General features: G+C 46.0%; 1 protein-coding gene across 5 annotated transcripts in view; it reads right to left on the bottom strand.

Annotated features, from left to right (window-relative positions):
- The window catches only part of nectin1b (nectin cell adhesion molecule 1b), a 468850-nt gene that overhangs the window by 117536 nt on the left and 328251 nt on the right, over nt 1–23063 (bottom strand). The gene's annotated exons all lie outside the window — the stretch shown is intronic.

The following is a 23063-nucleotide window of genomic DNA, read 5'->3' as shown; positions in this document are numbered from 1 at the left end:
AACCTATCTGGCTATCTTCTTCCATTTCTATGAGCTTGACTCTGCTGTCTCAACATCTCAGACTTTGTCAACCTGAACTTTGACTACAAACTCCACTTAATGGTTGGGACTGTGAAATTGATTGATTAGTCTCAATCAAAGACGCAGACTCACTTTGCTCTACCGGTGGATTCTGTGATACTGGCAAACTTTTAGTTTCCTCGTGACTTGCTTTCTGACTTTCCCATGTGACTGTAAGAATTTGGACCATAGGAGGTTTCTCATGCTCTCCCTTTTTCAGATTTCCTCTTTCACGCAAATGATCTACAAGACATTGACGGAGTCTCTCTCCAATTCTCACTAGATATGTGAATGCACCTAGTCTTTTTACAACAACTCCAAACATGTAATTCTCCTTATCACCTCGCTGGTTTTTCACCACAATCTTCTGACCAGCACTGAACTCTCTAAGTTTCATGTCTCGAGTATCATGACTCATCTTCACTCTGCTTTGCTTTTCTCTTACTTTACTATTGACATCAGGTTTAAGCAAACTAAACCTTGCCCTCGGAGCCTGTTTGAACACTAAAGCGTAAGATGAGAAACCTGTTGTAGACTGTAGGGTTATTCTTTAAGAGAACAGAAAATTGTCTAGCCTGTGTCAAAGAGAAACATGGAAATTACTGCTTAGCTTGTCTCCTAGAAAATACTTCTGCAAAGACCTCTTCACAATTTGTACACTTCTTTCTGCAGCACCATTTGATGCTGGGTGATATGGTGGTAGTAGAGTGTGTTTGAACCATTCTTACTCAGAAATATTTCAAACTCTTCGTAAACTGCGGACCATTATCTGACATCAACACTTCTGGCAACCCATAAATTGCAAACCAACTTCTCAAAACCTCAATAGTTTTGACACTTGTAATATTGGGCATAGACTCAACATTTATCCACTTGATATAGCTATTGACCAAAAAAAAGTAGTCTTTACCTTCCACTTCAAAGAAATCGACATGTACTCGTTCCCACAGTTTTCTTGTGTGTGACCATGGAATAAAAGGAACTTTGGTTGGATCATTTCTCATTCTGAGACACACTTCACAACTTTTCACCAACTCTTCAATATCTCTATCTGCCGTTGGATATCAAAAATAGCTTCTTGCCACTGCTTTCATATGGACAATCACTGTGTGGTCTTGATGAAGTTCCTCTAACAGTGTCTCTCCAAACCTTAGCGGAATAATGACTCTTAAACCCCATAGGAGACAGCCTTGATCTACACTCAGTTCATTTCTCTGTGTGAAATACTCGTGCAATTTCTCATCATCACACTCTTTAGACCAGACATTCATGACCTAATTGGTACTTTACTGAGCACCACATCCTGGTGAGTTTCTTCAGAAATTTCTCTGGCAGACACTGGCATGCCATTTGTGTATGTAAGATAATTTATAGGTAACTCATTAGCTAAAACTGAATCAGTCTTCACTTCCTCAATGTCAGGTGTACTCTTACTGATCTCTACTGTAAATAACTTGGTCCAGTTTAAATGTATTTTCTTAAGACAATTTCTTCCAATCAGGGAGACTTTGTTCCCTCCTACTACTACCAATAGCAAGTAATAGTATGCCTCATTGTATTCCACCTTAACACTCATTTCACCTAACACTGGAATACCGTTATTGGAATAACTAGTCAGTTTCACACAGTTTTTCCATAAGGGAATGTGACATAGGTACTTCTTGTTCTCTCCTTCCGAGACAACAGTCATAGCTACAGCTGTATCAATGATGTAAGTAAGTTGTGAATCACTGACTTTCATTTTTACTATGGGTGCTGGAATTATATCTTCAGCCCTTTTACTCTCATCTTCCATATGCTGTTTTTCTTGCTCTCTGAGCACAACTCTTGATCTTCCGGCTCGACAACATCAATTTCTGTTTCTAAATCTATCATGTGTGCATTTGAGGACTTCCAGTCTCCTGAACTAGCTTTAGGTCTACCATGACCTCTACCTGGTGCATTGCTGCGACCTGGAGCTTTACTGCATCCTCTACTCCTCCAAGCCGTCTGGATATGACCGACTTTCCCACAGGCAAAGCACTTTGATTGGAAATGGGGGCATTTAGATGGTTGGTGGCTACCATGACAACGGTAGCACCTACATTTCTGATGCTGAGTCTATGAACGTGGCTGCCGTCGCCTGGTTCCCGCTGAAATCCGGTGGACCTTCCCTGTCGGCTCAGGAAAAGAACTTCCTTGCAATCTGCAACTATCTCTTTCTGTCATTTCCATGGCTGCGGCCTCATTGCGGGCCTACTTCTACATTAGCTTATTGCCTTTACTCAAAAGCTTTGGCCTGGATTTACTGTCCTTTAGACCGCCAATGAACCTGTTTCTGTGGTTGACTTCTAAGTTTGCACCATATGCACAGTGACGAGACAGTTTCTTTAATTCAAGAATATAATCTGCAAAAGACTCACTTGGCAACTGCGTCCTTTCATGAAATGCAATTCAGAGTGCAATTTCATTCATAGTCGTGCCACAATATGAGTCCAGAATCTCATTAATTTCAGAACAGTCCAAAGTACTGGGACCTTGCGGGCAACATTGGTTAAACATCACCTCATAAGCATCTGGCCCCATCATGGCAGGAAAACATTTACTTTATCCTCAACTATTTTATTAGCTCGCAGCCAACTGTGTAACCTTTGTTCAAATTACACCAGTCCTCTTTGTTAGGGTTGAATTCCCCCATTGTCCCAAAATATGTGTTCAGTGCCATTTTTTCCAATTATGGACCGTGCTGCAGACACACCCGAAGCAATCTTTCAAATTGCCCAAACTTTCTCAAAATCGACTTTGGGAGTTCCAAGAAGTGTGTCAGAATGTTCTTCAGTTTGTAATCTCTCAAATGATATGGAAAAGTAAAAGATTTCAATTCCAGCTCATCATCATCCTTCTGTTGTGTATTCACTGAGTATGTCTATCATGAGGTCTTACTGCAAGCAGCCATTACTGAACTTTATTTACACCACCCCCCCCCCCCGGCGCCCCCCCAACAGAGAGGCAGTATATAAACTGTTCAGCCAGTTCAATACATACATCACACTCACCAATCTCTATCCTGTTGTCTCCTTCTCTCCTCGCGGTGTTGATTCTTGCTGGGATTGGAAAGACCCCCTAGTGGCCAGACAGTGAACGCCAGCGGGGTATTTGACCATGAAGGGCATCACAGCCCAGCTCAATCCTTCTTGCCTACCGATGCCCCAAACACACTTTCCAGCAGGATTACTGGGATGTGATCAGGAGCAGAAACCCAGGCTGATTTATCCCTTCCTAGAAAAGTGATGCTGAGACCAACTGTAGCCCCAACTCCTGCCCCAGCTGCCATTAGCCAACTCGGGTGTTGACTGGGTGCTTCTAGTCTCTCCTTACTGAGCGGGGTTCACTGATCCTAGGCGACTAGGACTTGCATGTGTGACCCAGCATTGTAACTGCCTGTGGCACCATATGTTGGTTTGTGTCCATGTTTGTTTGTGTCTCTATGTATACATGTATCTGCTGCTGCACCTATGTTTGGTTGTGCATTTGTGAATTTATACATTTATGCAGGTGTTTCTATGTTTACATGCATTTATGATCCTATGATTATCTGCTTATGTGTGTTCCTCTCTGTATGTGTGTGCATGTGTGGTTGTGTGTACGTGAGTTGTTTGTGTGTGTGTGTATGTTTGTGTGTGTGTGTGTATGGCCGTGTGTGTGTGTAAGAGTGTTTGTGTGTGTGCCAGTGCATGCGAGTGTGTTTGTGTGTGTAAGTGCAGGTGTTTGTGTGTGTGCGCCAGTGCATGTAAGTGTGTGTGCCAGTGAGTGTGTTGTGTGTGTGTTTGTGTATCTGTGTTTCCTTGTTCTGTTAGGTGCTTTCCCACAATGTAAACTGCTGTTAAAGTTAAGGACAAAGGTGATGAATTGGGAGTGAATGACTGACTGACATGGGGGAGCTGCCAGAGTAGATTGTGTCTGCCCTCTACGGGCTCGATTCTCCCTGTAATTGAGGTCAGATCTCCTGCCTAATCTTGCTTGCTGCTTGTTACTGATGACAGTGTGGATCATGAGAGAGAGGTAAGGACGTTAGGAAGTTTATGGGTCAGTAAAACCAATCAAAGGTTTCCAGTGCGTTGCCCACACAGCTGAGCTCTGAGTAAATTGGAGGGAAACGAACGAGGATGGTCAGTACCTGAATGAAAAAGAACACTGATTTCCTTTATAAAGAACATCGAGGAACCCCAGTCTGTTTCACTTAGTACCATTCTGTGGACTGTTTCAAATGTAAAATTTAAAATGTAATTGAATCTGTTCAAAGCAGCAGTGGCCATGTGAGAGTTACAGTTTCACTCTCAGCGTCATCTCTGAGTCAGTGTCACTCCCAGTACAGTTCCCATTGACCAACTAGAAAAATTACATAGAATTTAAAGCACAGAAACTGGCCATTCAGCCCAACTGCTCCATGCTAGCGTTTCTGCTCCAGCTGAGCATCTCTTCACCACAGCCCATCAGCATATCCCGCTATTCCTTTCTCCCTCTCCTGTTTATTTAACTTCCCCTGTAACTGCAATGGGTCCTGTTGTCTCTTTTTCACATTTGCGAAATCTGGTACTTATCAAGGTTTCTTTTTGACAAGCATCATTCACTCTCAGATTCAGCTCCTCAGATATCTATGGAGTAAAGCTCCATCGACACTGCTTAACTCCACTCTCGGAGCTGCGTCAATTCTTCCCTTTCACCACTTGTGTGGAGTCGCAGTAAAGTTGGCATTTCATGCCAACTTGTGAGCAGTTTGCTATGAAGACTTGGATTGACATTGCCCAAACTCATCACATAGTGGGGATCCTGACAGCCAGCGGTGAGAAAGACATTGAAGCTATCAATCTGAGCTTGGTCTGCTCTGGGGGGATCACACTGTGACCATTCAAAGTCTTGACCTTAACCAGGATAGCACTGGTCTGGGGAAAAGCAACATTCTGTCACTAGCCTGAAGGCCTGTGTAGAGACCTCAGTGTGACAGAACGGGAAAGGGAGTGTTTAAGACTTCTGTTTCCCTGCAGTCACTTGCATATGGAACAATCAGCCATCTCCTTCACTTTGTACTGATTAAATAATAAATATGTGTTCCTCGAGGTGAGGGAGGGCAATACTGGGAATGGAATGGATTAACTTTGCTCTGTTTTAAACAAGTCATCTATTTTGATACGTGTTAAGATCAAGCATGTTCTATATTGCTAAGAATCTACTAAATTGATCGGAATCGTCTAATTTTGCCACACCCGTAACTCTGTACATTATAATCAGTATATGAAGTACTTGCTTCAGTCCCGATGATTTGCACCTATTGAAGTTTATGATACATTCACACCCAACAGGGTGATGTGCAAATTATCCTGTTCATGAGGAGTCTGGACAGAATAAATAGTGAGAAACCGTTCCAATTTCCGGAAGGGTCAAGAACCAGAGGACACTGACTTAAGGCAATTGGTAAAAGGACCAATGGTGACATGAGGAAAAAACTTTTTTACACAGCGAGTGGTTAGGATCTGGAATGCACTGCCTGAGAGTGTGGTGCGGAGAAATTCAATCATGGCTTTCAGAAGGGAATTGGATAAGCACCTGAACAGAAAAGATTTGCCTGGCTTCGGGGAAAAGGCAGTGGAGTGGGAGTTGCTCTTGCAGAGAGCCAGCACAGACACGATGGGCTGAATGGACTCCTTCTATACTATCACCATTCTATGATTCAGTGAATCTGTTACACTATCCAAATAATGTACTTTAATGCTAAACTCAGAAGCGTATCCCCAGCAGGTGTAGCAAACTGTCTCAACCAATTATTTTAGAATGTGTGCTCAATAATCAAATGATAGCGTTATGACCAAGGCGGGAGATATGCACTGTTAATTCAGTCCCGCTTCTGCACGGGTCACAGCATATCAATAAATTTTCCCACCTACCGAAAACCAGCCAATTATATACTCTATTTGTCCCCCAGAATAAAGCACACCAACCAGATTTCTTTAAACAAACACAAAATTAACTATTTATTCATAAACTAAGTCTTAAACAATAATGAGATAAATCTATATATAAAAAGAGTTTTTGAAACTCCTTATTCACACGCACATACATTCAAAAACCTGTTAACAAGGGAAAAAGGATTTTATGGTTTACAGTTGTTGCTTAGGAATAAAAAGGAATAATAAAATAATTGGGTTTGTCATGCTCTGGGAGGATGCTTTTGGGTCGCTGAGGTGTCCCAGAGTTGCATAGTCGGATGCCACTCGAAGTCTCTCCAGGCAAGATTGATGAATAGTCTGTGATGGGTAGGTGTTCAATGCAATTTGATGACAGCAGGCATCACACAGGTCTTTCAGCAGGGGTGCAGCAACACAGCAGTAGAAGCTTTCTTCAGGTTCCAGGATTTCCCAAAACACAGGCGGCAAAAGGATCCACACTGGATGCAGGAATTCTTCAGAGACAGGAGGCAATAGGAATCTGCCATCTTTTGAATACAGTGTTTCTTTGCAAGAGATGCAGGTTTCCTTTACAGAGAGAGGCCTTTTTCTCTAGTCTCCGGGCAGGTCAGGTCTGTGTTTCAAAAACCTGCTCTTTGTCCAACTCACTGGTTTTTAGAAGTCCAAAGTGAAAGCAAAAAGCTTGCTGAGCCAATCACATGGCCAGACAGAGTCTCTTCTGTCATTCTTAAGAGGTTAAAACCCCTTGCAGTTTCCTTGAAATTGCCCGCTTGCCAGTTCATTTGTACATAGTCAACATCCAAAAAATGCAGCTGTTTGCAGGTCAATGTCCACGAAGCAAAAATCATTTTCTCAGTTTTTTAAAACACACAGAATTCTAAGATTTTAGTACAAAAATAAAACCTCTTGTAATAGTAAGGTTAGTCTGGGAGTGACATTTCTGGTCACACCTGCTGGACAATTCTGTTTCTTTTAAAAAAGACACTGCATCATTCTGTGGTATTTTAAGTATGTTCCCCAGAGTTAACAACAACAAGAACAATCCTTAAGCTAAAAAAAACGGTTCCATCAAAAAAAATCATTGTGCCAATCGAACAGAGTTAATGCTTCAAATGTTCTGGTGAAGGGTCACCACCTGAAACGTTAACTCTGCTTCTCTCTCCACAGATGCTGCCTGACCTGCTGAGTATTCCAGCATTTTCAATTTTTAGTTCAGATTTCCAGCATCTGAGGACTTTGTTTTTGTATTGTGCCAGCCAAATACAGCAGCAGCATTCTCGCCTCTGGATGAGGTCACTGGTTTAAGCATCACGTCAGAACTCTAATTTATAATTTTGGCTGACACTCCAGTGCGGCATGGGAGACTACAGTGCGGTACTGAGAGAATACTGTGTGGTACTGAGACAATACAGTGCGAAACTGAGACAATACAGTGCGGTACTGAGACAATACAGTGCGATACTGAGAGATTACAGTGCGGTACTGAGAGATTACAGTGCGGTACTGAGAGATTACAGTGCGGTACTGAGAGATTACAGTGCGGTACTGAGAGATTACAGTGCGGTACTGAGACAATACAGTGCGGTACTGAGACAATACAGTGCGATACTGAGAGAATACAGTGCGATACTGAGAGAATACAGTGCGATACTGAGAGAATACAGTGCGATACTGAGAGAATACAGTGCGGTACTGAGAGAATACAGTGCGGTACTGAGAGAATACAGTGCGGTACTGAGAGATTACAGTGCGGTACTGAGAGATTACAGTGCGGTACTGAGACAATACAGTGCGGTACTGAGACAATACAGTGCGGTACTGAGACAATACAGTGCGAAACTGAGAGAATACAGTGCGGTACTGAGAGAATACAGTGCGGTACTGAGAGAATACAGTGCGGTACTGAGAGATTACAGTGTGGTACTGAGAGAATACAGTGTGGTACTAAGAGAATACAGTGTGGTACTGAGAGAATACAGTGTGGTATTGAGAGAATACAGTGTGGTACTGAGACAATACAGTGTGGTACTGAGAGAATACTGTGTGGTACTGAGAGAATACTGTGCGGTACTGAGAGAATACAGTGCGGTACTGAGAGAATACAGTGTGGTACTGAGAGAATACTGTGTGGTACTGAGAGAATACTGTGTGGTACTGAGAGAATACAGCCCACCAAAAAATTCCAGAGAATGTACAGCACAGTAACAGGCCATTCGGCCCACATGCTCCGTGTCAGTGTTTCTGCTCCACACAACCTTCCTCCCACCCCCTCTTCATCTCACCCTGTCAGGATATCCTTCTATTCCTTTCTCCCTCATGTGTTTATCCAGCTTCCCCTTAAATGTATCGATATTATTCACCGCAATCACTTCCTGTGGTAGTGAGTTCCACATTCTCACCACTCTCTGGATAAAGAAGTTTCTCCTCAATTTCCCATTGGATTTATTAGTTCTGGTCTCCCCCACAAGTGAAAACATCTCTCTTCACCAACCCTATCAAATGCCTTCATAATTTAAAGATCGCTATCACCCCTCAGTCCTCTATTTTCTGGAGCTCCCACTTTCCTGCTGCACATGGCCCAGGAGACCCCTTCGCTGTGGACACAGGTGGAGCTAGGTTTGGAAAGGTGGGTGTGTACTGATGAAAATCTGCAGGCCACAACCCCAAGCTGATTGATCACAGAATGGGAGACGGAAAGCCGAGACAGGATGAGTTAATGAGATCTCAGGTCATCGACACTGTAACATACTCCCCACTGAAACAATCCGGCTCGACCAGACACTGCAAGGCTTTGAACCATACAACTCGATACTAATGATGGCCATACTGTCAATGTTCCTCATCAAATATACTCGCACATTAATTAAGGATCTGGTCAGGAGCATTTATGGTCAACAGAAGAAGGAGCCGAAGTAAAACTGCTGCTGGTTGAGATGACTTTGTGAAGGTGGGTGTTTTAATGGTTGCATAGTGTTCTGTGGACAAAAAACAGAAACTTCCTACATTCCTTAATTCTCTCCTGACAGTACACAGTATTAGCATCCCTGGAGTGGGAGACAGAACTGGCAGCAAACCTTCCACATTCCGAATGAAACAGCTACAAATATTTCCAGGAATAATGTATCAAGACAATCAAAACTGAGAGATGGCACCAAGTGCAAAACACAACAATAACAACTTGCATTTATATAACGTCGTTAAATGTCCCAAGGCTCTTAACAGGAAGATTAGCAGATAAAAGTGGACACCAAGCAGGATATTAGTAGAGGCAGTCAAAAGCTCAGTCAGTCAAAGAGGTACATTCCTGGGAAAGTCATTAAGGAGAAGAGAGAAACGGAGGGATTTAGGGAGGGAATTCCAGAACTTGGGGCCGAGGCAGGTGAAGACACGGCCACCAATGGTGAAGTGAATAAAATCAGGCAATGCACCAGAGGCCAGAAATGGAGGAGGTTACAGAGATCTCAGAGGGTTGTCGGGGCTAGAGGAGGTTGCAGAGATTTCAGAGGGTTGTAGAGCTGGAGGAGGTTACAGAGATTTCAGAGGGTTGTAGAGCTGGAGGAGGTTACAGAGATTTCATGGGGTTGTAGGGGCTGGAGGAGGTTACAGAGATTTCAGAGGGTTGTCGAGCTGGAGGAGGTTACAGAGATCTCGGAGGGTTGTCGGGGCTGGAGGAGGTTACAGAGATCTCGGAGGGTTGGAGGGACTGGAGGAAGTTACAGAGATCTCGGCGGGTTGTAGGGGCTGGAGGAGGTTACAGAGATCTCAGAGGGTTGTAGGGGCTGGAGGAGGTTACAGAGATCTCGGAGGGTTGTAGGGGCTGGAGGAGATTACAGAGATCGGGAGGGTTGTAGGGGCTGGAGGAGGTTACAGAGATCGGGAGGCTTGTAGAGCTGGAGGAGGTTACAGAGATCTCGGAGGGTTGTAGGGGCTGGAGGAGGTTAGAGATCCCGGAGGGTTGGAGGGGCTGAAGGAGGTTACAGAGATCTCAGAGAGTTGTAGGGGCTGGAGGAGGTTACAGAGATTTCAGAGGGTTGTAGGGGCTGGAGCAGGTTACAGAGATCTCAGAGGGTTGTAGAGCTGGAGAAGGTTACAGAGATCTCGGAGGGTTGTAGGGGCTGAAGGAGGTTACAGAGATCTCGGAGAGTTGTAGGGGCTGGAGGAGGTTACAGAGATCTCGGAGAGTTGTAGAGCTGGAGGAGGTTACAGAGATCTCGGAGGGTTGTAGGGGCTGGAGGAGGTTACAGAGATCTCGGAGGGTTGTAGGGGCTGGAGGAGGTTATAGAGATCGGGAGAGTTGTAGGGACTGGAGGAGGTTACAGAGATCTCGGAGAGTTTTAGAGGCTGGAGGAGGTTACAGAGATCTCGAAGAGTTGTAGGGACTGGAGGAGGTTACAGAGATCTCAGAGAGTTGTAGGGGCTGGAGGAGGTTGCAGAGATAGGGAGGGTTGTAGGGGCTGGAGGAGGTTACAAAGATCTCGGAGAATTGTAGGGACTGGAGGAGGTTGCAGAGATAGGGAGGGTTGTAGAGCTGGAGGAGGTTAGAGAGATCTCGGACAGTTGTAGGGGCTGGAGGAGGTTACAGAGAATTCAGAGAGTTGTTGGGACTGGAGGAGGTTACAGAGATCTCGGAGGGTTGTAGGGGCTGGAGGAGGTTACAGAGATCTCGGAGGGTTGTAGGGGCTGGAGGAGGTTACAGAGATCTCGGAGGGTTGTAGGGGCTGGAGGAGGTTACAGAGATTTCGGAGGGTTGTAGGGACTGCAGGGGGTTACAGAGATCTCGGAGGGTTGTAGAGCTGGAGGAGGTTACAGAGAGTTCGGAGAGTTATAGAGCTGGAGGAGGTTACAGAGATCTCGGAGGGTTGTAGGGGCTGGAGGAGGTTACAGAGATCTCAGAGAGTTGTAGAGGCTGGAGGAGGTTACAGAGATCTCGGAGGGTTGTAGAGACTGGAGGAGGTTACAGAGATCTCGGAGGGTTGTAGGGGCTGGAGGAGGTTACAGAGATCTCAGAGAGTTGTAGGGACTGGAGGAAGTTACAGAGATCTCAGAGGGTTGTAGGGGCTGGAGGAGGTTACAGAGATCTCAGAGGGTTGTAGGGGCTGGAGGAGGTTACAGAGATCTCGGAGGGTTGTAGGGGCTGGAGGAGATTACAGAGATCGGGAGGGTTGTAGGGGCTGGAGGAGGTTACAGAGATTGGGAGGCTTGTAGAGCTGGAGGAGGTTACAGAGATCTCAGAGAGTTGTAGGGACTGGAGGAGGTTACAGAGATCTCAGAGAGTTGTAGGGGCTGGAGGAGGTTACAGAGATTGGGAGGCTTGTAGAGCTGGAGGAGGTTACAGAGATCGGGAGGGTTGTAGGGACTGGAGGAAGTTACAGAGATCTCAGAGAGTTGTAGGGACTGGAGGAGGTTACAGAGATCTCGGAGAGTTGTAGGGACTGGAGGAGGTTACAGAGATCTCGGAGAGTTTTAGAGGCTGGAGGAGGTTACAGAGATCTCAGAGAGTTGTAGGGGCTGGAGGAGGTTGCAGAGATAGGGAGGGTTGTAGGGGCTGGAGGAGGTTACAAAGATCTCGGAGAATTGTAGGGACTGGAGGAGGTTGCAGAGATAGGGAGGGTTGTAGAGCTGGAGGAGGTTAGAGAGATCTCGGAGAGTTGTAGGGGCTGGAGGAGGTTACAGAGAATTCAGAGAGTTGTTGGGACTGGAGGAGGTTAGAGATCTCGGAGGGTTGTAGGGGCTGGAGGAGGTTACAGAGATCTCGGAGGGTTGTAGGGGCTGGAGGAGGTTACAGAGATCTCGGAGGGTTGTAGGGGCTGGAGGAGATTACAGAGATCGGGAGGGTTGTAGGGGCTGGAGGAGGTTACAGAGATCGGGAGGCTTGTAGGGGCCGGAGGAAGTTACAGAGATCTCAGAGGGTTGTGGAACTGGAGGAGGTTACAGAGATCGGGAGGGTTGTAGGGACTGGAGGAAGTTACAGAGATCTCAGAGAGTTGTAGGGACTGGAGGAGGTTACAGAGATCTCGGAGAGTTTTAGAGGCTGGAGGAGGTTACAGAGATCTCGAAGAGTTGTAGGGACTGGAGGAGGTTACAGAGATCTCAGAGAGTTGTAGGGGCTGGAGGAGGTTGCAGAGATAGGGAGGGTTGTAGGGGCTGGAGGAGGTTACAAAGATCTCGGAGAGTTTTAGAGGCTGGAGGAGGTTACAGAGGTCTCGGAGAGTTTTAGAGGCTGGAGGAGGTTACAGAGATCTCGGAGAGTTGTAGGGGCTGGAGGAGGTTACAGAGATCTCGGAGAGTTGTAGGGGCTGGAGGAGGTTACAAAGATCTCGGAGAGTTTTAGAGGCTGGAGGAGGTTACAAAGATCTCGGAGAGTTTTAGAGGCTGGAGGAGGTTACAGAGATCTCGGAGAGTTGTAGGGGCTGGAGGAGGTTACAGAGATCTCAGAGAGTTGTCGGGACTGGAGGAGGTTACAGAGATCTCAGAGTTGTCGGGACTGGAGGAGGTTACAGAGATCGGGAGGCTTGTAGGGGCCGGAGGAAGTTACAGAGATCTCAGAGGGTTGTGGAACTGGAGGAGGTTACAGAGATCGGGAGGGTTGTAGGGACTGGAGGAAGTTACAGAGATCTCAGAGAGTTGTAGGGACTGGAGGAGGTTACAGAGATCTCGGAGAGTTTTAGAGGCTGGAGGAGGTTACAGAGATCTCGAAGAGTTGTAGGGACTGGAGGAGGTTACAGAGATCTCAGAGAGTTGTAGGGGCTGGAGGAGGTTGCAGAGATAGGGAGGGTTGTAGGGGCTGGAGGAGGTTACAAAGATCTCGGAGAGTTTTAGAGGCTGGAGGAGGTTACAGAGGTCTCGGAGAGTTTTAGAGGCTGGAGGAGGTTACAGAGATCTCGGAGAGTTGTAGGGGCTGGAGGAGGTTACAGAGATCTCGGAGAGTTGTAGGGGCTGGAGGAGGTTACAAAGATCTCGGAGAGTTTTAGAGGCTGGAGGAGGTTACAAAGATCTCGGAGAGTTTTAGAGGCTGGAGGAGGTTACAGAGATCTCGGAGAGTTGTAGGGGCTGGAGGAGGTTACAGAGATCTCAGAGAGTTGTCGGGACTGGAGGAGGTTACAGAGATCTCAGAGTTGTCGGGACTGGAGGAGGTTACAGAGATAGGGAGGGTTGTAGGGGCTGGAGGAGGTTACAAAGATCTCGGAGAGTTTTAGAGGCTGGAGGAGGTTACAGAGATCTCGGAGAGTTGTAGGGGCTGGAGGAGGTTACAGAGATCTCGGAGGGTTGTAGGAGGTTACAGAGATCTCGGAGGGTTGTAGGAGATTACAGAGATAGGGAGGGGGAAATCAGACAGCTTTCTTTTACCCTTTCTGCCTCTTTCTCCCCCTCCCCTGAAGGTGCTGATCCTGATGGGAAAACAGTCCCATGGGCAGCATCACCTTATCTGTGGTTGGAGGGCTATTTTTCATTCGTGGGACAGTGATTGTCAGCAGGATATTCAACTGTAAAGGCATCACACTTGATCCCAATGGTGTTCTCAATGGACAGTTCACATTCCGGCAGGACTAACTGATTAACTGATCCAGGGATAGGAAACTTGGCTGCTCCCTATTCTCAAACCCAGAGGTCCTGAGGGCGATTAGAAAAGGCCAGCCCCCACTGTGACTGAGGTCAGCCTAGCTCAGTACATTCCGCGGATCAAACTCAGATCCTGTTGTGTGGGGGTAAACACTCTGAGCCCTCGAGTCTCCTCTAACCTTCAATTTTCAAAACAAACTCTTTCCTTGCATCAAACAAAGGAGATTTGTAATAATTAAAAGATAAGTAGGATTGAAAATCATTCAGGACAATGGACAGCCCATAATTCATTGTAATGTGACAGTAAATACAATTGCAACATATTCTGCTTACTGCTCCATTGCTTATCACTGACAGCAGGTTGGAGCTGAACTGACCTCCATACACGGGGGGTGAGGTCTGTCCTTGAACCCAGGGTTACCTCTAAACTCCAAGAAACCTTCCATCAGCGGCATCAACTGATGCTGCAATGCCTTCACAGAGTGTGTTATAGTCCACTGAGTCAGTCAGCAGTTAACTTAAGACTTGCATTTCTATAGCGCCTTTCATGACCTCAGGATGTCTCAAAGCACTTTCCAGCCGATGAAGCACTTTTGTCAGAATCACAGAATCGTTACATTGCAGAAGGAGGCCATTCGGCCCATCATTCCGCACTGGCTCTTTGAAAGAGCAATTCCCTCAGTTCCATTCCCCCGCCTTCTCCCCATAACCCTGAACATTCTCAACTGTCAAATTCCCTTTTGGATGCTTCAATTGAACCTGCTTCCACCACGTTCTCAGGCAGCGCATTCCAGACCTTAACAACTTGCTGCGTGAAAAAGTTTTTCCTCATGTCACTTTTTCTTCTCTTACCAAATACTTTAAATCTGTGCCCTCTCGTTCTCGATCCTTTCATGAGTGGGAACAGTTTCTCTCTATCTACTCTGTCCATACCCCTCATGATTTTGAATACCTCTATCAAATCACCTCTCAGCCTTCTCTTCTCCAAGGAAAACAGTCCTAACTTCTCCAATCTATCTTCATAACTGAAATTCCTCATCCCTGGAACCATTCTCGTGAATCTTTTCTGTACTCTCTCCAATGCCCTCACGTCTTTACTCAAGTGCAGCACCCAGAACCGGACGCAATACTCCAGCTGAGGCCGAACTAGTGTCTTATACAAGTTCAGTATAACTTCCTTGCTCTTGTACTCTATGCCCCTATTAATAAAGCCCAGGTTACTGTATGCTTTATTAACCGCCCTCTCAACCTGTCCTGCCACCTTCAATGACTTATGCACATTTACACACAGGTCCCTCTGCTCCTGCACCCCCTTTAGAATTGTACCCTTTATTATATATTGTCTCTCCATGTTCTTCCTACCAAAATGAATCACTTCACATTTCTCTGCATTGAACCTCATCTGCCACCTGTCTGCCCATTCCACCAACTTGTCTCTGTCCTTTTGAAGTTCTACACTATTCTCCTCACAGTTCACAATGATTCCATGTTTTGTATCATCTGCAAACTTGGAAATTGTGCCCTGTACACCAAGGTCTAGGTTATTAATATATATCAGGAAAAGCATCAGTCGCAAGACTGATCCCTGGGGAACTCCACTACAAACCTTCCTCCAGCCCAAACAAACATCCATTAACCACTACTCTTTGTTTCCTGTCACTCAGCCAATTTTGTATCCATGTTGCTACCATCCCTTTTATTCCATGAGCTACAGGTTTGCTCACATGTCTGTTGTGCGGCACTTTATCAAATGCTTTTGGAAGTCCGTGTACACCACATCAACAGCATTGCCCTCATCAACCCTCTCTGTTACCTCCTCAAAAAACTCCAGCAAGTTAGTTAAACATGATTTTTCCCTTAAAAAATCCATGCTGGCTTTCTTTAATTAACTTGCATGTGTCTATGTGACTATTGATTTTGTTCCGTATTATTTTTTCTAGAAGTTTTCCCACCACCGAAGTTAAACTGACTGGCCTGTAGTTGCTGGGCTTATCCTTACACCATTTTTTAAACAAGGGTGTAACGTTTGCAATTCTCCAGTTCTTTGGCACCACCCCCAAGTCTAAGGAGGACTGAAAAATTATGGCCAGTGCCTCTGTGATTTCCACCCTCACTTCCCTCAGTATCCTTGGATGCATCTCATCCGGTCCTGGTGCCTTATCTACTTTAAGTACAGACAGCCTATCTAATACTTCCTCTTTATCAATTTTAAACCCCTCTAGTGTCTGACTTACCTCCTCTTTCAACATTGCCTAGGTTGCATCTTCTTCCTTGGTAAAGACAGATGCAAAATATTCATTTAATGCCTCAGCTATGCCCTCTGCCTCCATGTGTAAATCCCCTTTCTGGTCCAAAAACGGCCCCGCTCCTCCTTTTACCACCCTTTTACTATTTATATGCCTATAGAAAACTTTGGAATTTCCTTTAATGCTAGCTGCCAGTCTCTTCTCATGCTCTCTCTTTGCTTCTCTTATTTGCTTTTTCACTTCTCCTCTGGACCTTCTATATTCAGCCTGGTTCTCAATAGTATTTTCTACCTCGCATCTGTCATAAGCACAGTTTTTCTTTTTTTTTATCTTAATCTCTACCCCTTTTGGCATCCAGGGAGCTCTGGATTTGTTTGTTCTACTTATCCCCTTCGAGGGAACATACCTTGACTGTGCCCGAACTATCTCCTCTTTGAAGGTAGCCCATTGTTCATCTACCGGTTTTTCTGCCAGCTTTTGTCTCTAATTTATTCACCCCAGCTCCATTCTTACCCCATTGAAGTTGGCCTTCCCCCAGTTAATTATTCTTACCCTGGATTGCTCTTTGTCCTTTTCCAACGTCAGCTTAAACCTTATGATACAATAGTCACTCTCCCCTCAATGCTCTCCTACTGACACTTCATCCACTTGGCCCACCTCATTCCCAAGAACCAGGTCTAGCAGTGCCTCCTTTCTTATTGGACTAGCAACATACTGCTGTAGAAAATTTTCCTGAACACTCTCTCAGAACTCTTGCCCCTCACTGCCCTTTACACTACTATTATCCCAGTCTATGTTTGGATGATTAAAGCCCCCCATTATAACTACTTTTATAATTTTTGCATCTCTCTGTAATTTCCTTGCAAATTTGTTCCTCCACGTTCTTCCCACTAGCTGGTGGCCTATAGACAACACCGAGCAATGTAACTGCATCTTTTTTGTTCCTTAGCTCTAGCCAAATTGATTCTGTCCTCGACCCCTCTGGAACATCCTTTTTCTCCAGCACTGCAATGCTCTCCTTAATCAACACTGCAACCTCTCCCCCTTTTTTCCCTTTTCTATCTTTCCTGAACACTTTGTATCCAGGAATATGTAACACCCAGTCCTGCCCTTCTTTGAGCCAGTTCTCTGTTATTTATTTTTTATTTATTTATTTAGAGATACAGCACTGAAACAGGCCCTTCGGCCCACCGGGTCTGTGCCGACCATCAACCACCCATTTATACTAATCCTACACCTGTCCTTATATTTCCCTACCACCTACATATACTAGGGGCAATTTATAATGGCCAATTTACCTATTAACCTGCAAGTCTTTGGCATGTGGGAGGAAACCGGAGCACCTGGAGGAAACCCACGCAGACACAGGGAGAACTTGCAAACTCCACACAGGCAGTACCCAGAATTGAACCCAGGTCGCTGGAGCTGTGAGGCTGCGGTGCTAACCACTGCGCCGCCCTAACCGTTATAGCCACAACATCATATTTCCACATGGCAATCTGTGCCTGTACCTCACCAGTCTTATTAACCACACTCCGTGCATTCACATACATGCACATTAACCCTGATTCAGACTTAATTACTTTCTCCCTTATTCTGACCTCACCTAATAACATATTATTCCCTACTCTAGTGCTATTTATCTTCCCCAGTATTCTGTGCACCTTGGTATTCCTTTCTGATACATGTTCCTGATTCCCACACCCCTGACAAGTTACCAGTTTTGCTTCCCTCCAATCTGAGCTCCCTCTCAGGTTCCCATCCACCTGACAATTTAGTTTAAATCCTCCCCAACAGCACTAACAAATCTCTCTGCCAGGATATTCATCCCAGTCCTGCTAAGATGCAACCCGTCCATCTTGTACAGGTCCCATCTGCCCCAGAACCGGTCCCAATGTCTCAGAAATCTGATGCCCTCCCTCCTACACCAGTTCTCCAGCCACGTGTTCAATCGCTCAATTCCCCTATTCCTATGCTCACTTGCACGTGGGACTGGGAGTAATCCTGAGATTGCTGCTTTTGAGGTCCTGCTTTTTAATCTCCTTACTAGCTCACTAAAATCTGCTTTCAGGACCTCATCCCCCTTCTTACCTACGTCATTGGTACCAAGTTTAGTTACTGCTGCAATGTGGGAAACACGGCAGAAAACTTGCGCATAGCAAGCTCCCACAAACAGCAATGTGATAATGACCACATCATCTGTTTGAGGGATAAGTATTGACCACTGACCGAGGGGAACTCCTCAGCTCTTCTTCCAATAGTGCCATGAGATCTTTTATATCCACCTGCGAAGGCAGACGGGGCCTTGGTTAAATGTCTTATCCGAAAGACAGCACCTTTGACAGTGCAGCAATCCCTCAGTACTGCCCCTCTGACAGTGCAACACTCCCTCATTACTGACCCTCCAGCACTCTCAGTATTACCCCTCCAACTGTGCAGCCCTCCCTCAGTTCTGCCCCTCTGACAGTACAGCACTCCCTCAGTTCTGCTCCTCTGACAGTACAGCACTCCCTCAGTACTGCCCCTCTGACAGTGCAACACTCCCTCATTACTGACCCTCCAGCACTCTCAGTATTACCCCTCCAACTGTGCAGCCCTCCCTCAGTTCTGCTCCTCTGACAGTACAGCACTCCCTCAGTACTGCTGTGGAGTTGCTGTGTATCAGACACATGGTCCTCCTGCAATGCAACCTGACACTTAAGTCTCCATCGGACCATAATCTCCTGCATCAATACAGGAGCTTTCATTTATATAGCGCCTTCAATGTTGTAAAAATATCCCAAGGTGCCTCACAGAATTGAATATTAGACAAAATTTGACACCAAGCCACCTAAATAAATATTAGAACAGGGACAACAATCTTGGTCAAAAGGGCAGGTTTCAAAAAGCAACTTAAAGGAAGAGAGAGAGTTGAGGGGTGGAGAGGTTTAGGGAGGGAATTCCAGAGCTTAGGGCCCAGGCAGCTGAAGGCACGGCCGTCAATGGTGGAGCGATGGGAATCGGGGAATGTACAGGAGGCCAGAATGGAAGTAGTGCAGAAATCCTGGAGGTTTGTGGGATTGGAGGAGGTTACCAAGATAGAAAGGGAAGAGGACATGGAGGGATTGAAAAGAAGGCTGAGAATTTTAAAATTGAGGTTTTGCTGGACTGAGAGTCAGTGTAGGTCAGTGAGTACGAGGGCTGCTGGGTGAACAGGGTTTTGGTGAGACCACATCTGGAATACTGTGTGCAGTTTTGGTCTCCACATTCAAGAAAGGATATACTTGCACTGGAGGTGGTACAGTGAAGATTCACTAAATTGGTCCCTGGGATGAGGGGGTTGTCCTATGATGAGAGGCTGAGTAAATTGGACCTATATTCTCTGGAGTTTAGAAGAATGAGAGGCGATCTCATTGAAGCATATAAGGTTCTAAAGGTGCTGTTTAGGGTAGACACAGAGATTGTTTCCGCTGGTCGAGGAATATAAAATGCAGAGGCACAGTCTCAGGATAAGGGGCCGATCATTTAGGACTGAGATGAGGAGAAATTACTTCACTCAAAGGGTTGTGAATCTTTGGAATTCTCCACCCCAGAGGGTTGTGGATGCTCCATCGTTGAATATATTTAAGGCTGGGATAGATAGATTTTTGGTTTCACAGGGAATCAAGGGATATGGGGAGCAGGCAGGAAAGTGGAATTGAAGTCCAAGGTCAGCCATGATCATATTGAATGGCGGAGCAGACTTGATGGGCCGAATGGTCTACTCCTGCTCCTAATTCTTGTGTTCTTGTGACTTGATGCACGTTAGGATCCAGACAGCAGAGTTTTGGATGTCAGCGCCTTTTGAATGAGCGAAAACATTGGCAAATCGTAAAGCCAAATGGAGAAAGGGGGATAAATTAAAGTGGGAAAGAGGAAACAATTGAAAATGAAGAGGATACAAAGAGACGAATGAAGATTACGCAGAAGTCACTTGGCAGCCTCCAAGCACATGCTGGGGCTCATACAATGATTACCTGCAAGTCAACATCATAGGCTTGTGACTGAAAATCTCACATGGGACTTGTTCAGCTCTGGCCTGGCATCTAGCTCCAATCTTTATAAATTAGCGCAGACTAATAAGGCTGTGAGTGTCGGACTCATTCAGCTAAATGGCCTGTTTAGATGGCAGGGCCTGTCCTTTGGGAGAAAGTGTGGGCAAAGCCAGGCGATGCAGTTCTATTTATAGAGGAGGTGCCTGTGAGGAACTCTGTCGCTTCAGTGATTATCAGAGCCTGAGTGCTCAGGGGCAAAGTTCACTGAGTCTCTGCTTCTCTATTACTCACATGCAGTCACTGATGCCCTTCATGTTTCACCTTCAGTAAGCAGACCCACAAACTGCTGCCTCTGGATATTGCTCTCGCGCCCTGAATGAGACGGTGAGACCACCTCAGAATCACTGCTCGTCCCTTTGGATCATTTTGATTTTAAGACAAAATAAACAGATTCTCAGTCCTGCCAGCCTCCCATTCATCCACCACATGCCGTCAAGAAACTCTGCCTTATTCCTCAAGCTGTTCAGTTTAGGTCTTCCTGTTTTTTGAAACAGGGGAGAAATGTTTGTTTCTTTTTGCGATCTCCAACCAACGGTCGAGAAGCAGGAGACATGTAGCAACAAAGGTAAAAATAGCAGCCATACGCATCACAGCTAAGATTCTGATCCTTTAACCTTCCTCACTCAGCTACCAAGTCATTCCATCAGTTTTAAATGTTGGCAGTTTGTTAATCTGGTTGTGGAGTCTGCAGTACTGGTGCAAAATTGTTTTATGCGGTGAGTTGTTATGGTCAGGGGCTGATAGATTTTTGGACTCTAAGGGAATCAAGGGACATAGGGATAGTGCAAGAAGGTGTAGCAGAGGTAGATCAGCCATGTCTTATTGAATGGAGGAGAGGCTCGAAGGGCCAAGTGACCTATTCCTGCTCCTATTGATTATGTCCCTATGATCTGGAATGCGCTGCCTGAAAGGGCAGTGGAAGCAGGTTCAATTGTAATTTCCGAAACGGAATTGGATAAATAATTGAAAAGAAAAAAAATTGCAAGGCTATACGGAAAGAGCAGGGGAGTGACACTAACTGGACAGCACTTTCAAAGAGCCAGCACAGGCACGATGGGCCGAACGGCCTCCTTCTGTGCTGTTTCAGTCAACTGTCATGGTGAGCAGGCTCTGGGAGTATTGAGAAATTCTATGGGGGAGAAGCAGGAGCTGATTTGTTATGTAGAGAGACTGGAGAGGCAGGGATAGTTCTCCTTAAAGAGAAGGTTAAGAGATGACTTGATAGTGGTGTTCAAAATCATGAGGGGTTTTGATGGAGTAAACAGGGAAAAACTGTCTCAACTGCAGGAGGATCAGTAACCAGAGGACACAGATTTATGGTAATTGGCAAAAGAACCAGTGGGGAGATGAGAAGAAATGTTTCTCTCTGCACTGTCCCCATCAAACACTCCCAGGACAGGTACAGCACGGGGTTAGATACAGAGTAAAGCTCCCTCTACACTGTCCCCATCAAACACTCCCAGGACAGGTACAGCACAGGGTTAGATACAGAGTAAAGCTCCCTCTACACTGTCCCCATCAAACACTCCCCAGGACAGGTACAGCACGAGGGTTAGATACAGAGTAAAGCTCCCTCTACACTGTCCCCATCAAACACTCCCAGGACAGGTACAGCACGGGGTTAGATACAGAGTAAAGCTCCCTCTACACTGTCCCCATCAAACACTCCCAGGACAGGTACAGCACGGGGTTAGATACAGAGTAAAGCTCCCTCTACACTGTCCCCATCAAACACTCCCAGGACAGGTACAGCACGGGGTTAGATACAGAGTAAAGCTCCCTCTACACTGTCCCCATCAAACACTCCCAGGACAGGTACAGCACGGGGTTAGATACAGAGTAAAGCTCCCTCTACACTGTCCCCATCAAACACTCCCAGGACAGGTACAGCACGGGGTTAGATACAGAGTAAAGCTCCCTCTACACTGTCCCCATCAAACACTCCCAGGACAGGTACAGCACGGGGTTAGATACAGAGTAAAGCTCCCTCTACACTGTCCCCATCAAACACTCCCAGGACAGGTACAGCACGGGGTTAGATACAGAGTAAAGCTCCCTCTACACTGTCCCCATCAAACACTCCCAGGACAGGTACAGCACAGGGTTAGATACAGAGTAAAGCTCCCTCTATCTACACTGTCCCCATCAAACACTCCCAGGACAGGTACAGCACGGGGTTAGATACAGAGTAAAGCTCCCTCTACACTGTCCCCATCAAACACTCCCAGGACAGGTACAGCACGGGGTTAGATACAGAGTAAAGCTCCCTCTACACTGTCCCCATCACATTTTCCACTTTTTCGCCTCTCTGAATGAACAGAATAATTTGCACTCACACTCTTTCCTCCCATTTCCCCCTCTCTGCTCCTGAATCTTTGCCCCTTGCTGATCTTTGGGTTCCACAGCTACTGGATGCTCAACAGTACTTTAAACAAATGACCATTCTTCATGTCGGGGGGATATACTGCAGGTGAGTTTGATCACCCGAACACTTCTTCACCTGACATTGTCATGCTTTCCAGAAGTTAGCACTGGATAGTGAGCAGGAGTGGAAACCGGACTCATTCCCCACTTGTACCCCAGGGGCACATGGGATGGGGTCAGTATCTAGGAGTGTGATATACTGTGGCAGGTGAGGTTTGTTTGTCCATTATCTGTCTCTATCTCCGGGTCTCTCTCTATCTCTCACTGTATCTATCTCTCTCTTTCTCTGTCTCTCTCACTCTTTGCTTCTCTCTCCATCTCTCTGTCTCTCTCCGGGCTGAAGTTTTGGGGAACGGACGCGGGGGGAGCCTTGAAAATACCGGCGTTGGGTGGTGTGTCAATTCCAAGGCACTGACCCTGGTGTTGGCAATAGTGAGCAGTGCGAGGGGAGGGGAGGACAGGACAGGAATCCCACCCTCCCTGCAATTGAAGCCAATAAGACATTTTAGATTAAAAGCAAAATACTGCAGATGCTGGAAATCTGAACTATAAACAAGAAATGCTGGAAATATTCAGCAGGTCTGGCAGCATCTGTGGAGAGAGAAGCAGAGTTAACGTTTCGGGTCAGTGACCTTTCATCATTCTCGTTAAGAGCTTGTAAAGGGGTTGAAGTTCTGGTTTATAAAGAGGTGCACAGTTTAGCCCCGCCTCCTAAAACAGATCAGCTGAGGGGAGGCAGGTACACAGTGGGGCGCCAG

The sequence above is a fragment of the Heterodontus francisci genome, chromosome 22, assembly GCF_036365525.1.
Source record: "Heterodontus francisci isolate sHetFra1 chromosome 22, sHetFra1.hap1, whole genome shotgun sequence".
In the NCBI taxonomy this organism is placed as follows: domain Eukaryota; kingdom Metazoa; phylum Chordata; class Chondrichthyes; order Heterodontiformes; family Heterodontidae; genus Heterodontus; species Heterodontus francisci.
The sequence above is the reverse complement of the archived record's forward strand: the minus strand, read 5'-3'. Positions and strand labels throughout refer to the sequence as shown.